Source organism: Bombina bombina, chromosome 4 (genome assembly GCF_027579735.1).
Source record: "Bombina bombina isolate aBomBom1 chromosome 4, aBomBom1.pri, whole genome shotgun sequence".
Taxonomy (NCBI): domain Eukaryota; kingdom Metazoa; phylum Chordata; class Amphibia; order Anura; family Bombinatoridae; genus Bombina; species Bombina bombina.
In genome coordinates this window covers 417,943,839-417,956,681 of record NC_069502.1, presented here as the reverse complement: position 1 = coordinate 417,956,681, position 12,843 = coordinate 417,943,839, and the positions used below count along the sequence as shown (strand labels likewise).

Genomic DNA, 12,843 nt, shown 5'->3' with positions numbered 1-12,843 from the left:
CGATAACTTTTTACTTTTAACGCATAATACTAGCTCAACCCGACGCACGCAAAAACTTTACTCCTAGCGCAATTAGCCCTCTAGTGAAAGCACTAAACAGCAATCCACTCGTAATCTGGCCCATTATGTTTTGTAAACATGGTTTATATAACTGTATAAAAGACCAGCATTGTTTCTTGTTCAGTCAGTGGCATACATTTGCATTACCACTGAATCACTTATCTTAATCACAGTTACACATGCCTACTCATCACAGCTGTCGTGCCATTTTCAAGCTGAACATGTGATACACTTTGGACCTTTGTTGATGGAGATTCATTTTTTTGGAAAGATCAACTTAGGAAAGGACTCGAGATTTGTTCCAGGAATAGTAAGGGCAGTCTGATCCAACAATGCCTTACACAGTGATGTGATGAGGAGTCAGATGACAAAGGAATGAAGTGAACAGAATATAAATACATTTCAGGTTTATCAGTCGTTACAAGTAAAGAGACATACCTAAACTGTGATGGAACTGTACTGGAAGCTACTAAACCAGTAGAAAGGCACTACCATGTAAGGAACATATTTGACTGCTAGGTACCCTCCACTTTTCCTAGGGAGTATCCTATGGAAATGTCAAGATGAGCATGTCACTATTTTAATTGCAGGAGTTAAACACTTTTAGATGAGGCAGTACCAGGGAGATGATATAGGTGACACAACCTTGGTTGAGAGTCATACTAAGAAGCCGAGAGGCTCAGTGATATAGCTCAGCTAATGTTTTTCACTACAGGCACAGATTTCTACTTCCCTGTGCTTCTTCATACAATGAAAATTACCCTCCTCTGCTTACTCGCTATTCTATATGTTGCCACATGCATGTTGGAATTTTAGTAGTGATTCTGTGAAACATTTTTTTTATATGTGTGTCTTTGTGTATCTGTCATTTTGTGTGTTTGTCATTGTGTGTGTATTTGTGTGTCATTCTGTATCTGTGTGTCTGTCATTGTATGTGTATTGGTGTGTCTATCTTTCTGTGTGTGTATCTCTGTATCTGTCATTGTATGTATACTGATGGTGAGTCTGTCATTGTGTGTGTATTTGTGTGTCTGTCGTGTGTGTGCGTGTATTTCTGTGTCTTTCATTGTATGTGTACTGGTGTGTCTTTAATTGTGTATGTGTATCTTTGTCTTTGTATATTGGTGAGCCTGTCATTGTGTGTGTATTTGTGTGTCTGTCATGTGTGTGTATGTATTTCTGTGTCTGTCATTGTATGTTTATTGGTGTGTCTAATGTGTGTATGTGTATTGGTGTGTCTGTCCTGTGTGTATGTGTATTGGTGTGTCTGTCATGTGTGTGTATGTATTGGTGTGTCTATCATTGTATGTGTATTGCAGTGTCTGTCATTATGTGTGTGTATTGGTGTGTCTGTCCTGTGTGTATGTGTATTGGTGTGTCTGTCCTGTGTATGTGTATTGGTGTGACTGTCATTGTGTATGTGTATTGGTGTGTCTGTTGTGTGTGTATGTGTATTGGTGTGATTGTCATTGTGTGTGTGTGTGTGTGTTGGTGTGTCTGTCGCGTGTGTATGTGTATTGGTGTGTCTGTTGAGTGTGCATGTGTATTAGTGTGACTGTCATTGTGTGTGTGCATTGATGTGTCTGTTGTGTGTGTATGTGTATTGGTGTGATTGTCATTGTGTGTGTGTTGGTGTGTCTGTCGTGTGTGTATGTGTATTGGTGTGACTGTCATGGTGTGAGTGTATAGGTGTGTCTGTTGTGTGTCTATGTGTATTGGTGTGACTGTCATTGTGTGTGTGCATTAGTTTGTCTGTCATTGTGTGTGTATTTCTGTGTCTGTTATTGTATGTTTATTGATGTGACTGCCATTGTGTGTGTGTCTGTATTTCTGTGTATGTTATTGTATGCTCTATCTGAATTGTATAATAAAAATATTGGGTTTTTATGTCCCTTTAACTCTTTTAAAGTTTTCCCATTTGGACATGTTAGAAAGGACTGTTTTACAGTGGCGATGTTGCATCAAGCTTTTTTCAGCGAGAAATTAGTTTTTGGAACAAGTAAATTTGAAAGCTATTTAAAATTGTATGCTCTATCTGAATCAGAAAAGGAAAAAATTGGTGTTTCACATCTCTTTAAAGCAAATAAAAGTGACACAACCTTGTCCGCTTTGATATAGTAAGACAATAGCATGAGACAAAATACTTCACATGTGCAATTGTGACTTTTAATATCCTGCATGCTGAGTCACCCTTTAGGTGACATGCCCAGAAATGCCCTCTATCAACCTCTTTTTTTGGATTTGGTGAGATTGCCAACACAGAAAACATTCTATCCAGTCAGACTGCTTGAACAAAACAAAAGGTATGTGAATATTAAACCTTTTCATGCAGATCTCATTGTTCACATTGTATTTATTATCTTTCCACGTTTCTTGTGGTTGCTGTGCGAGATATCCTGTTTAACACTTTTAGTGGAAGGTATGTATGTGTGTGTGTATTTGTGTGTCTGTCAGTATGTATGTGTGTGTGTATTTGTGTGTCTGTCACTGACTGTCAGTGTGCATGTGTGTGTGTAGTTGTGTGTCTGTCAGTATGCATGTGTGTGTGTAGTTGTGTGTCTGTCAGTACGCATGTGTGTGTGTAGTTGTGTGTCTGTCAGTATGCATGTGTGTGTGTAGTTGTGTGTCTGTCCGTACGCATGTGTGTGTGTGTAGTTGTGTGTCTGTCAGTATACATGTGTGTGTATTGCAATTTTGTAATGTGCTGTATAATCACAATAGAGTTAATTTTAAAAATGTGTGCATACTGTTAATTACATCATTTATGGTTGTTGCTTAAAACTGACACGCTACTACTTCCGTATGTCCCCTCCATTAAAGCCATAAATTGAGCACGTAGGGCTGTAGATGCTAACTGTAAATTCTACAACCTACATCATTTAGTTATTCTGTAAAGAACCACATCTGGCAGTATGCAAACCTTTTGTAAAATATGTGCCATAGTCATATAACAAAAAATACCTCCCCTACCCATGCATACAATACTGGGTGTTCTATTGCATATCTGATTACTTTTTACTATTACATAACTGGGTGCAGAAAACAAAAATGGTGGTCTTACAATATGTTTTTTGTGTTTTGCTGCTTAAAAATCAGTACCAGGGTGTAGTAAAATCTGATAAGGAACTCTCATTATTTATGTACCAGTTGAAAAACAAGTCTGTCGTATATCTGCAGTGTTGATGAAAGACTGTAAATCATCAGTGGGCTGCAAGACGAAAATGGTGCCTGAGCAATGCAAAGACCCCATATCTGGTGCACTTTATAGCTTCACAAATCTGGATATATTGACATCTAAAATGCAGTAACAATTTATTGAAATATGTTTCTCCCCTAGGCATAAAAAAGCTGAAGGAAGGAAGAAAACACAAGGGTTACCTCCGGGTCACTGGACATGCAGAGCTTGCAGATTTCTCAATTATACACGGCCTTGGCAATAGTGCATACTGGGTAACACGCCATAGGTATCATAAAGCAAGCATTTAACTCCTTCCCCTGTATGATTTGTGCACTGGCAGTGACAGCAACTAAAGTGCCTTTACAAGTTCTAATGGTGACACATTTTATTACAAGGTGTAAAAGAGAAACTTCCAAAATAGAACGAGCCAAGAAAAAAAAAATCAAAGAAATTAAATCCAGAGCATTTTGCCAGTTATCTTTTATTAACCCTTTAGCGGGCAGAGGGCTGAGACATACTGCAACGCAAAGTAATGCAGCCATTTTAAACAGCTAAAATGTTAATTTACGCTCAATTTAATCTAAAGTATATATAGAATGACTGAGGGGCAGAATTACTGCTTTTCTGCCATACAATTATGAAAATTTGAAAGGTAAATTACCAAGAAACCTCTTTAAAGATAGATTTGTAGGTACAACATGATGTTCTTAAAGTTGTATATCTCTTTATTATGTAATATTAGCATATAATACATCTTAATTTCCATTTACACCACATAATACACTGTGCTGCTGTCTGATTACCTGGCATGGTCCACAGGTATTGTCCATATAATCCTGGATACCTCTAATGAACACAAACTTCTTTGTATAAAGGGACATGGAATTCAAAATTAAAATTTAAAGGAACCAACATTTTTCTTTCATAATTCTGCATGCTCTTTATTTATTTTTTTTAGTTTCCAATTTACTTCTATTATCAAATTTACTTGATTGTCATGGTATTCTTTGCAAAACAGAATACCTAGACAGGTGGGATGCATGTGTCTAGACAACTAAATAGCAGCATTGTTCAACAATCATTTTGCAGAAAAAGAGCAGTACTGTGTTAGCCAGTGTATTCAAAAAAAGATCCTTTTGTAAGAAAATAACAAAGTGATATACAGGTGGTACCTTTAATAACTAACTAATAGTGCATACAATTGCAAACTTTCAGGACACTGAGATACCTGATGGAGAGACCTCAGTGTCCTGAAAGTTTGCAATTGTATCCACTATTTGTTAGTTATTAAAGGTATCACCTGTATATCGCTTTTGTTATTTTCTTATTAAAGGATCTTTATATTCTAAGGGGCTGATTTAAGAAAGTGTGAGCGGACATGATAAGATGTAGCGTATCATGTCCGCCGCACATCAATAAATACTGACAGCATACGCTGTCGGCATTTATCATTGCACAAGCAGTTCTTGTGAATAGCTTGTGCAATGCCGCCCCCTGCAGATTTGCGGCCAAAACTTTTTATTTTACTTTTGATATCAGATGTATCACTTTCTCCATTGTTGAAACAGAGCCCCTTTTCACAAGAGCTTAGTGAAATAGGCTGCAGCCATATAGTGAGTAAAAAACATGCATGCTCATGAGCCTATCTCAGTATGCTCTTTCTCAGTATGCTCTTATGGATGGAAGCTACACTTGTACAAAGGATACAAGGAGAAAGGAATTTGGTAATAGAAGGATATTGGATTTTATATTAAAAAAATCATGCTCTATTTGAATAATTAAAGGGACATGAAACCCACATTTTTTTCTTTCATAATTTAGAAAGAGCGTGTGATTTTAAATATCTTTCTAATTTGCTTTTATTATCTAATTTTCTTAATTCTCTTGATATCCTTTGATGAAAAGCATATCTAGATAGGTTCAGCAGCTGCTGATTAGTGGCTGCACATAGATGCCTCGTGTGATTGGCTCACCAATGTGCATTGCTATTTCTTCAACAAAGGATAAAGAATTAATCAAATTAGATAATAGAAGTAAATTGGGATGTTTAAAAGTGTATTCTCTATCTGAATCATGAAAGAACATTTTTGGGTTTAATGTACCTTTAAAATTTCATTTTGACTTCTACGTCCCTTTAATGACTGATTTGGTAATAGAAGGCTATTGGATTTTATATAAAAAAAATTCATGCTTTATTTGAATAATTAAACTTTCATTTTGACTTCTATGTCCCTTTAATGACTGAGATCAATGACTAGTTAAAGGGACATGAATCCCATTTTTTTCTTTCACAATTTAGATAGAGCAGGCAATTTTAAATAACTTTCCAATTTATTTCTATTATCTAATTAGCTGTGTTCTTTTTGTATCCTTTGTTGAAAGCCATACCTAGATAGGCTAAGAAACTGTTGATTGGTGGCTTCACATATATACCTCTTGCCATTAGCTCCAAGTAGTGCATTATTACTCCTTCAAAAAAGGATACTAAGAGAATGAAGCAAATTAGGTTACAAGTAAAATAGAAAGTTGTTTAAAATTGTATGATCTATCTCAATCATGAAAGAAAAAATGAAAAGAAAAAAATAGTTTAATGTCCCTTTAAAACATTGACTTTTTACACATAAAAGGGGATACTTAAAATTCCTGTCTCTGGACATCACAAAACAAGAACTGCAAATAATCTTCACATGCAGGGTAGTAACTCTGCTTTATATGTATAAAATATCGCTCTGTGTAAAATCATATTAAAAATAAAGCTTAAAGGGATAGGAGAGTAAAAATTAAACTTGCATGATTCAGATAGGAAATGTCATTTTAAGACACTTTTAAATTTACTTCTATTTTCAAATGTGCTTCGTTCTCTTAGTATCCCTTGTTAAAAAATGAATACGCACATATCATACACTAGTGGGAGCTGCTGCTAATTGGTGCCTGCACACATTTGTCTCTTGTGATTGGCTAAATAGATATTTTCAGCTTCCTGTCAGTAGTGCAATGCTGTCCTTTTAGCAATGGATAACAAGAGAATGAAGAAAATATCATAATAGAATTAAATTGGAAAGTAGTTTAAAATTGTATGTTCTATCTGAATCATAAAATAAAAATTTGGGGTTTACTATCCCTTTAAGATGTAATTTTTTAGCACTCATGCAATAGTCACCAACAAATGACTGAGATGAAGATAAAATAGTTCACCAGTCACTATGCAGTAATGTGCTTTGATGTGCTCTGGTCTTGACAGGTGGATGCTGTCAAACATATTGTCACCGACTGATCCCGTAATGCAATCAAGTGAGTCACCAGAAATGTCCTACAATGTACTTTTGTAAGGTTAAATAGGATTATAGGATTCTAATGTGGTTTTGTAACTTAGTGTTGAACAAAGTACCTGTTTAATACTTGAACCTTAGCGATTCCATGCCCTGATGGACATTGACATCCACATATTTATTTATTTTGTTTTTTTTAATTGGGGGAATAAAAAGTCCTAAACAAAATAATATTACTGCCAACACGTGTAGCAGTACTAAAGTCCTTATCTCATCCCTCCATACAGCTACTAGGGATTTAGGTTTTGTGCTGCCCTAGGCACTAAAAATTCTGCTGCCCCCCCAGGTTTTTGTGTATATGGTGTGTGTGTATGGTGAGTGTGTGTGTATGGTGAGTGTGTGTGTGTAGTGCAGTGTGAGTGTGTAGTGCAGTGTGCGTGTATGTGTGGGTGTAGTGAGTTCGTATGTAGTGAGACACAAAAAGTGCTTCCTCCCCCAAATCTGCTGCCCTAGGCAAATGCCTTGTTTGCCTAATTTGTAAAAAAAAGAATCTCTTCTTTAGTTTGTAAGTCACTTACTTGATGTAGAGGATCATGTCAGCCCAACATCGCTAAATGCCGACAGAATACATTGTTGGCATTTAACATTGCAAAAGCATTTCTAGTGAAATGCTTGTGCAATGCCGCCCCTGAAGATTTGCGGCCAATGGGCCACTAGCAGGGGGTGTCAATCATCCCAATCATATCTAAACGGGATAATTGCTGTCCGCCGCCTCAGAGATGGCGGATAAATTAAGGAGCAGCGGTCTTAAGACCTATGCTTCTTAATTTATGTTTCCGGTGAACCTGACGACTTGCGTGGAAACTGCTGCATTCACAGCATGCTAAATCGGCCCACAATATGCATTGTGTTTGATTACAACAAAAGTAAGTTAAGAGACATAACATGGATTAATCCAACCTCTCTTCAACAGTAAACTAATCAGCTGAGACCTTACATAATAAGGAGCAGATTATTTTTCCTTTTGATGTTGAGTCACATGCCACCCCTAGATATCATATGGTTCATGTAAAGATACCAATTACTTGTTATAAATGTGTGTGTGTGCATGTGTGTATGAGTAGTGTGTGTTTGAGTATTGTGTGTTTGAGATTGTCTGTGCTTATGTGAATATATGTGTGTGTTTGAGTATTGTGTGTTTGTGAGTGTCTGTGGTCATGTGAGTATATGTGTGTGTTTGAGTATTGTGTGTTTGTGAGTGTCTGTGGTCATGTAAGTATATGTGTGTGTTTGAGTAGTGTGTGTTTGTGAGTGTCTGTGGTCATGTGAGTATATGTGTGTGTTTGAGTATTGTGTGTTTGTAAGTGTCTGTGGTCATGTGAGTATATGTGTGTGTTTGAGTATTGTATGTTTGTGAGTGTCTGTGGTCATATGAGTATATGTGTGTTTGTGAGTGTCTGTGTTTATGTGAGTATATGTGTGTGTTTGAGTAGTGTGTGTTTGTGAGTGTCTTTGTTTATGTGTTTATTAGGGATGTGCATTTGTTTAAATAGGAAGACAAAAATGAACAAATGTTTTGTTATTTGGTGCATTTGTATGCATCATAAAAATTCTTTAATACATTTGTTAATTTATCATTCTTTAAAACATACTACATTTAAGCCCCCTTACTTTTGGACCTTCCACCACAACCAACCCCCTACCGCCACCCCACTACACTTTACCCCATAACTGCTGGAAACTCTGCACCTCATTTAACACCCTAAACTTCAGACCCACCACCACACTTAATTCCCTAACCGCTGGACCCGCCTTTGAACTTAAAGGGACACTGAACCCAATTTTTTTCTTTCGTGATTCAAATAGAGTATGCAATTTTAAGCAACTTTCTAATTTACTCCTATTATCACATTTTCTTCATTCTCTTGGTATCTTTATTGGAAAAGCAATAATGTAAGTTTAGATGATGGCCCATTTTTGGTGAACAACCTGGATTGTTCTTGCTGATTAGTGGATAAATTCAGCCACCAATAAAAAGTGCTCTCCAGGGTTCTGAGCCAAAAAAATAGCTTAGATGCCTTCTTTTTCAAATAAAGCTAGCAAAAGAATGAAGAAATTTTGATAATAGGAGTAAATTAGAAAGTTGTTTAAAATTGCATGCTCTGTCTGAATCACTTAAGAAACAATTGGGGTTCAGTGTCCCTTTAACAAAAATCAAACAATAGGTTAAAGGTTAAGAGTATGTGTTTGTGTGTGGGTGCATGTGTAGTGTGTGCATTTGTGAGTGTATGTATATGTTGTTTATTTGTGCATATGTGTGTGTAGTGTGTATTTGTATATGTGTGTGTATATGTAAATTTGTGCACATGTGTTTGTACGTGTGTGCGTGCATGTATGTATTTATGTTTGTGTGTAAGTGTATGAGTGTGGAGTTTGTGTGTGTGTAGTGTATGAGTTTGTGCATGCGTGTGTATATTGAATGTGCTTATGTGTGTGTGTATGTGTATGAGTGTTTGTTTTTGTATTTGTGTGTGGGAGAGTGTATGTGTGTGTAGTTTATGAGTTTGTGAATGCATGTGTATATGTGTGTGTGTGTTTGTGGATGTGTGTACGTGTGTAGTGCATGTGTTGTTGTGTAGTGCATGTGTTTGTACATGTGTGTGTATTGTGTGAGTTTTTGAATGTGTGTACTGCGCGTGTTTCTGCATATATTTGTGTGTGTAGTGCGTGTGTCTGTGCATGTGTGTGTATATGTAGTGTGTGAATTTGTGTGTGTGTGGGCGTGTGTATATGTGATTTTTTTATTGTGTGTGTGTAATGTGTGTGTTTGTGCATGTGTGTGTGTGCGTAGTGTGGGTGTTTGTGAATGTGTGTGTTTAGTTTTTGTATTTGTCGATGTGTAAGTGTTTGTGTGTTTGTATGTGAGTTTTTGTGTGTAAATATTATACACATATATTCTATTTGTTTGTCTTCATTGATATTATTATGTCCTGAACATTTTTTTGCACCCCCCCCCCCCTCAATAGAAAGACCTGCAAACCCTATGACTGCCGTATTCTTTTTTCCTTTTTCTTCCCATTCTTTTTTTTTTCTAGCTGTGTATGGATAAGCATTAATACAATGTTGTTTCAGACTGACAGGCTGATGGCTAAATATTTGATATATGGAGTATTTACTTATCACACTGTCCAATGTCTTGGACCCCAATATCAGCATAACATAGGGTCTGCGGTAAATTAGTTTTTTACTGATTAGGATACGCCACTGTTTTGGCTTTGGTGCCCATTACTGTGCAGTAAGGCTGTCAGATGTCATACTGTAGCAAGGTCTCCTAAATAAATTAAATGCCTGACATAAAGGTATAGCCAATCTAATAGGCAGTGTGCTTTAAAAACCATTAGAAGAGTAAATTGCTTTAAAATGCTGTGGTAGACTCTGTCAATTTGAAAGTACAAACTTATTACAGCTTGAATGGATAGATATACCGTACATTGGTGCATTTGGCTGATAGAAAACTACAATTCAATAAAATATATTTTTATATGGAAAGCTGAAAATCTAATTGAACTCTGCTTTCCATCAAAGCCTAGAGTAGCAAGCCCTATATGTGACTTATTCATTATTAACAACTGTGCTTTCCTCATATGCACCCCTAAAAATAGACAATGATTGAGGTGTCTCTGTACTTCTAAGCTCACAACGACATGTCTTCTTGTGAAAGCTACCACATGTTTAAACAGAATGAAGTAAATGTATTAGTTTTATGTTACAGATTCATTAGAAAACTGTTGTTGTTATTATGATTATAGCTATTACACAGGTAACTGATTAACATATGTGAAGAGGTTAAACACATACTCGTGTTTTGCAGCTCCTGTGTGGACTTTACAGGACATAGGATTCAGGAGTATAGTGTGTTGTGGCTATTCAACTCCAGCATAGTATTGTGTCAAAACCAAAAACAGAATATTTTGCGCTACAATTTGCTTAAAACATAAGACTGCAACAAGTATCAGTCTAAAACATGCAGGAACCCCCAAAACATTGATGTTAGCAATTTGATGGCAATAATAACAAAGACAGGGTAGTGTTCAAATATGTTAAAAAGGTTAAATGTTCCAAACAGTAGTAGTTCTCCTGTAGTATTCACAGGAGCAGAGTACCTCTAGGGAGTTGCAGGAATTGCCATTGTGGAAAAGCAGAAACTCCAAATATTCCTCCAAATGGTTCTTCATTCTTATGCTGCCCTCATTTATACTGAACTTTTCTTCTCAGAAATATACGGAAATGAATCTGTATTCATCACTATGACGAGAAAAAGAGACAGCGCAACCCCACATCAAGGTAGCAGTTTCAACAAATTTATTGGGTATACAAAAATATTGCACTTATAAACAAGTTAAAAGTTTGCGCATTGATCCCTCTTCAGGGAAAGAAGAGAAGCGAGTCCCAGTTCACTTTGAAACCCTCCAGGGAATAACTGTTTTACCGCCGCTTCAATACTTCTTATGGTCAGTCTTAGTGTATTGGAGCCATCCGTAGCTCCACCCCCAACGCATTTCGTCTGCGTTCTGCAGACTTTTTCAAGAGGAAAAAGCGCAGACGAAACGCGTTGGGGGTGGAGCTACGGACGGCTCCAATACACTAAGACTGACCATAAGAAGTATTGAAGCGGCAGTAAAACAGTTATTCCCTGGAGGGTTTCAAAGTGAACTGGGACTCGCTTCTCTTCTTTCCCTGAAGAGGGATCAATGCGCAAACTTTTAACTTGTTTGTAAGTGCAATATTTTTGTATACCCAATAAATTTGTTGAAACTGCTACCTTGATGTGGGGTTGCGCTGTCTCTTTTTCTCGCCATAGGATTTACAAGTAAAGAGAGCGTCTGGAAACACGCCTCTGGAAGTAGCTGCACCTCATTTTCTAAGGACGGTCATTAGGAGCTGGCATTATAAACTACCTCAGCAGGCACTATTTTATTTGAATGTTCCTAAGGACTCTCCCCAGTATTGGGTAATATCCATTTAGCCAGATCAATTGTTTTTTAAACATTTGGATTTTATTTATGTTTATATGTATGTATGTATGCTAATTTGTATGTGTATTTCTTTTTTTTTTACCTTATATTTCACATTGATCTCTATTGGTCACATTATTAATCTTATTTATTTATAGTTGCTTTAATTTATTTTTAATAACCCTCTTGTTTTAACTTTACCACTGCATATCCACCTCTCTCCTAGTTGCGCTGTTAATACTTTTAGTGTGTTTTTGTATTCATCACTAGTTCCAGACATGATCTGAGAGAAGCGCGTAGAGGTATTCGGATCACCTGATCAAATTTATGAACCCAGCGTAAAGCGCCCTGTGGTCACTTGTGGGATCGAGAGACGCCAGTAGTGGCACTCTGTGATGGGGATTCCTCTCTAATAGTGGACACTCTTGGTGCACATGCTGGTGCTTTGAAATATACAGGCTTGATTTTATACCCATTATATAAAGTGTGGTTTTAATATGTGCATTGGCTTGTTGTTAATAAACTACACTTGATCTGTTCTTGCACTCTGTTTTTTTATCTCCCTCTAGTATTGTGTCAAAATATGTTAAATAAAAGCTGCTTTCTACTTTTTTAAAGGGGCAGGAAATCCACATTTTTTTTTCTTTCTTTCGTGATTTAGAAAGAGCATGCAATTTTAAACAACTTTCCAATTTACTTCTATTCTCTAATTTGTTTCAATCTCTTGATATCCTTTGATGAAAATAATATCTACATAGGCTCAGGAGCTGCTGATTGGTGGCTGCACATAAATGCCTCCTGTTATTGGCTCACCCATGTGCAATGCTATTTCTTCAACAAAGAAATAGCAAATTAGATAATAGAAGTAAATTGGAATGTTTAAAATTGAATTCTCTATCTGAATCATGAAAGAAAAATATTGGGTTCCATGGCCCTTTAATAAAAATGAAAATGCCACATGCACACTCCCAGTGTTGATCTTAGAGGTTACACAGTGACTTAATGCACTAGCTTGCCTGGCAATTAAAGGGACTGTAAACGTAATCAATAATTTTTAACATTATTCTGCAGCTTGTGCACATCAAATTATGTATATTGGGCATTTGTTTTTATAATCTTTATTAATTACGGCAATTTTGGTCCCTGAAACTGTCACCGTTCCCCCATAGCAGCCGACCTCTCAATAGAAGCAGCTTTTTTGAAAAATTTCACTAAGCTGTTTGACAACTTCAGCAATATAAACAAGGCCATTCAATATTAAGTAGTCTGTTCCCGACTGAGGGCTAGATTATGAGTGGCGCTCTAACAGTTGCACACAAGC

The 12,843-nt window shown here is 36.6% G+C and overlaps 1 protein-coding gene and 1 long non-coding RNA gene across 6 annotated transcripts in view; one reads left to right on the top strand and one right to left on the bottom strand.

The window, feature by feature from the left end:
- The window catches only part of LOC128656367 (uncharacterized), a 15,754-nt gene extending 3,693 nt beyond the window's left edge, over window positions 1-12,061 (top strand). The window contains exons 2-3 of the long non-coding RNA XR_008401995.1: window positions 3,398-3,524; window positions 11,793-12,061. This is a non-coding gene — a long non-coding RNA (uncharacterized LOC128656367). The remainder of the gene's footprint in view (window positions 1-3,397; window positions 3,525-11,792) is intronic.
- FGF12 (fibroblast growth factor 12) overlaps window positions 1-12,843 on the bottom strand; it is a 766,619-nt gene that overhangs the window by 360,873 nt on the left and 392,903 nt on the right. The window lies entirely within an intron of this gene.